General features: G+C 53.7%; 1 long non-coding RNA gene across 1 annotated transcript; it reads right to left on the reverse strand.

The window, feature by feature from the left end:
* Nucleotides 1–407: 407 nt before the first annotated feature.
* LOC114614282 lies at nucleotides 408–3,978 on the reverse strand. Its single transcript, XR_003710291.1, has 3 exons — nucleotides 3,736–3,978; nucleotides 2,978–3,033; nucleotides 408–815 (listed from the first exon to the last, which is right to left on the reverse strand). It is a non-coding gene; the product is annotated as an uncharacterized LOC114614282 (long non-coding RNA).
* Between the last annotated feature and the right edge of the window lie 594 nt (nucleotides 3,979–4,572).

Consider the following 4,572-nt stretch of genomic DNA (forward strand, 5'->3'; position numbering starts at 1 on the left):
TATTCTTCACAGACCCCCATTCTGACTTTAAGGACAGTATCCCCCAATCTGTGGCCTTCTACCCCTGCACAGGAAAGCCCTGGCTTCCAACCACGTCAGCCTAACACCAAAGTTGACAGCTGGCTACCAGCTGCTGTCTTGGCTGCAGAAGCAACAGACATTCCCATGCACATATCTGAACGCTGCAAAACTCATGATCAGGGTGCTCAGCCAATTCAGTGGCTGGGGAGAATGTCCTTTTGGCTCACGGCCAGCTACCTTTTCCATGTGGCCCTACATGGTGGAACGGACACAATGTGTCACTTTCCGTTTCTTATGAAGCCATTAATATCACCCACAAGAACCACTCTGGCCCTAATCATCCTAAATGTTCCATCACAACATACCGTTCTTAGGAGTTAGGGCTTCGTCATAGGAATTTGGGGCCATGACTGTTATGTTTCAGTATCTGTTGGATGGCTGAGGGCTGACCAGGGAGTCTGGGAGCTGAGGGGACCCCCAGAGCTTCATTTTAGAATGTAGTCCATGAGGGCTGGTGCTGGGTCCACCTGGGGCCCAGGCACGCCATGGAACTGCATGTAGATTTTTGAGGTGTACTTGTTACATGGAAGGAGGGATCCACCACATATCTGTCCAGTGTGGAAGCAGGCTGGGCCTGAGCCAGGGTGTGTCTGACATTACCGGATTGCCTGCCTGGTTGGGCTTCTCCTTTGCTCAGCCTTTGTCCTCTCATTTGGACAATTATTTATGAAGTTCCAACTGTATGCCAAGGACCATTCCAAAACAGGGAGAGCAGTGAACATTCCAAGGACAAGCTGACAATAAACACAATAAGTAATTAAAATATGAAGTCAGGAGATGAAAGATGCCACTGAGAACAACAGGGAGCAGGAAGGGAGGAGACTGGGAAAGAGGGGAGAAGCTGGGGTTCCCGTAGACAGATGTCCCAGGCACCTCTGGGAAGGCGCCACTTGGGTAGGCCTGAAGGAAGACATGGAGGCATGTCTTCATGACAGGGAAGTCCCTGTCACACCCTCTCTTTAAGAGACGGAACTTCACTGTGGACTGAACCTGGAACTCAATCTAAACTGAGGCCTAAGCCTTCTGGGTTGGCTTCACATCTGTATGGCCAGGCCTAGCATGCAGCCTCAGATGCCAGCTTCAGGGAGAGCCTGCCACATGCCAGGAGGACCCACAGACAGGTTTATAATGAGGAGCTCATTTCTTCCTCCAATGGGACGGAAGGTGCTCTCACCAACAGCCCTGAAGATACCTGGGAAGGGTGTCCAGAAACCCAGGGCCTGGGCCTCTAGGGCCTACATCTGACAGTAGCTTGGATGGAGGCTGAGCTAGCATCAGTATGTCTGAGGTCTCCACCTGCTGAGCCTGGGTGAGAATAAGGGTTTAGTTAATTATTATTAACAGGCACTAACTGAACGCGTTAATGGGCTTCACGGTGACATTCCCACTCTCGCATGTACTGTGCTTTGATTGCACGGAGTGTCCGAGTTAGCACTAACTGTCAGGTGATCTGTGAGGCAGCAGTGTCTATATATACAGAAGGGGAGGGGCCTACTGCATGGATGGGGGCGGGGCCCAGCTGTGGCCCCTCCCTCACAAAGAGAGGGTGGCACCTCACTAAGGATGGGATCTGAGAGGGAACTCTATGACAGGCCAGAGAAAGCTCAGTGGCTCCGGGCCTTGCACCTACACCACCAGCCCCAGCTGCCTGACATGGGGGAAGGTTACTCCATGAAGCAAGCATGCAGGATGTGAAATCCATGAACCCTGATTTCCGACTCCTTCCAGGGAAGAGCCTAGAATCCACATTTCCCCTACCGCCTTGTGGTTTGTAACCCAGAAGGCCTCCATTTCTCCTGGGACTCTGCCTCAGAATCTAGTCCTTCCAGCCCACCCCAGGTCCCCTCTTCTTTCTGGGGTCTCTTTCCCTTTCTCTTCTCCAACTCCAGGGTTAGACTTGCCTGTCACTGGACCATCTCTCAGTCCTGACCTGGCTTTTGTCATATAAATGTCCTCTCTTGTGGCCCTCCACCTCTGTACAAAGAAATCCTGGCTTCTAACTGCCTATCCTAACACTGAACAAGGATCCCAACAGCTTTGGCCGTGGGAACCCAGGCACTCTCTCCTTACACATCTAGAGTCTGCAAAGCCCGGGGCCAGCAAGGGGATGGGTCCCAGAGGCAAAGGATGCCGAGGATCCAACAAGCTGTACCTACCTGTGCCAGGCACAAGGAAAGCATGTGCGAAGGCCCAGCGGTGGGCGAGGGCTGCCACTTGCATGAACTCTGTTGGGCTGTTTACCTATCTGTCTCTGGTATGTCACCCAGTCATCAACCTGGTGCCCAGTATGTGCTCAGTAAAATATTCTAGGTGGGGAGATGGGAGGATGGGGGGAAGGAGAAGAAAAGAAAAAAAAGGTAGAGGGAGGGAGGACAAGAGGGCGGACGGGGAGGGAGGAGAGCTGTGAGGTGCAGGAAGGGTGAGGGAGGAGGAGCAGCAGGCAGAGAATGGGAGGGATGGAGAAGAGGTTGGAGGCATGAGAAGACAGGCGGGAACAGGGCTGGAAGGATGGCTGAGAGGCAGTGACCAAAGCCCTTCCAGCCTTGTGTGCTACAGGAGCAGCAACCTGCTGAGTCCCGAGGGCTCCGCTCAGTTAACTAGGCCCCTGTTTTACTGCCGCCCTGTTTTGCAGCAGAAGCAATTAGAGGTAACGGGGCTCTAAGCCTCTCCCTGGGCAGCCCCACCTGCCCTGTCCTGTCCCATTAACTTCTAATTCAACAGCCATCCCCGACCTGCAATGTATAATGAAAGACATTCGAAATCTATCCAAATGGCATGAGTATTGATTTATTAATGCTGGGGAATGCTGCTCTAATTGAATTGAGATCCAGGAAGTCAGTTAATGTAGCTGACGATGCTACAGGAATTGAATTACCCCAGGGCCTGGAATTATTACCTTTTCACTCGCTTTGTTGTCAGTGGGATAAATAACAAATCAATCGGCAATTCACCCTGGTGGCAAAAAAAAAAAAAGAATTAAAAAAATAAATAAATAGAAAGAAGAAAGAAAACGTGCTCAGAGCCTAGAAGTATGCTGGAGCAGGCAGAGGATGGGGTAGGGGTAGGGGGCTTCCTGGAGGAGGAGGAGCAGGAGGGAGGAGAGGGGTGTAACCCAGCTGAGGACGCTACCCTGGTCCGTTCTTCTGGCCAGTGTCTCTTGTTTAGGCCAGAGTCCTTCTGTCACACACGCAGCAGACATGAGACTGGCCATGGCAGCGCACAGAAAGCTTCTCCTGTGCGGTGCAGGCTCAGAGACAGCCCAGGCCCAAGTCACACAGTGGTCGTTCTCCCTGGCCTCTGTCCTACTGGGTGCAAAGGCCTTCCTAAAGCTGAGCTCTCTTCTCCCTTGGCTTCTCCACCCTGAGGGTCTGCAGTGCCCAGAAACTTCCACCGGACAGAGGTCATGTCTGCCTAATGAAGGCCTAATGCTCTCCTTGCCTGGTCACTGAGAGATTTGTGAAATGGTTCTGGAAGCTTCTCTGAGGAGGAACGTGACTTTATAAGGAATAATTTCAGGCAAGGCAGATCTAGCCTTCAGCCAGCACCTTGTTCAGAATCCTCCTTCTCTTCCCGCCCTCCGGCCCCGCCCTGCCAACCTCCCACGGGCTCCAGGCCTCTCCATCCGAGGGACAGCTCTTGGGAAAACAGGCTCACCTGGCCAGTACGCCAGCTCTGTTCCTTGTTGATTTTATGTCCTCAGGGTACTGGGCTCTCACGCCTGAGCTTCAGTTTCTCAACCTATCAAATGCAAGCCCTGCAGAACCCGAGGCGTGGTCGCTCCAGTGTGCTCCAGAGGACACTGAGTGCCAGAGGCTGGCAAGAGCGCTCTAGGACCCCAGCCACCGGCCACCTCGGCTGCTGGCCGTCCAAGCGGGCATCCGTGAAGCCGCCGGGCTGGCCTTGTTCTGGTCAAGGAAAAGCAAGCCTGAGTTAATTAAATCAACAGCTCACACTGCAGGTTACCCACAGAAGTGAACTTTAGTGCCCCTCAAACCACTGACCAAAGGAGGGCTGGGAAGAAAGCGAAACCACAGTGGGAGTGAAATGGAAAAGAAACCAGCCGCTCCGCCTCACTTCGGCGGCCACAGGTATCAGAATATTAATTGGTCTTTGACTCGATTTGGCTGTGGGAGTCAGAGCAGGCTGTGGCTTCGGGGAGCCCGACAGCGCCATGGGGCTGGCGCAAAGCATGTCGGGAGCGGAGGAGGCTGGGAGGAGGCAGCCAGGGGTGGGGCCTTCTGGGCGTGGGCGGGCCCAAGTCTCTGCTGTTGCTTTGTGGGTCCTCCTGTGAGGCTGCGAGGAATGGGTGTGAGGGAGTGTAGAATTAGGAGTGGGCATCCTTGTGGGGGTGAAGAAGGGGTGAGTGCCTGGGAGTGTAGGGTCTCAGCCGCCATGTGCTGGGTACTGGAGACTCTCCCTGCCTGTCTTAGCACGAGAATCCACGGACAGGGTCTCATGGGGTCGTTGGGACATTACTTGCCACGGTGACAG

The sequence above is a fragment of the Grammomys surdaster genome, unplaced genomic scaffold (assembly GCF_004785775.1).
Source record: "Grammomys surdaster isolate TR1022 unplaced genomic scaffold, NIH_TR_1.0 126313, whole genome shotgun sequence".
Classification (NCBI taxonomy): Eukaryota; Metazoa; Chordata; class Mammalia; order Rodentia; family Muridae; genus Grammomys; species Grammomys surdaster.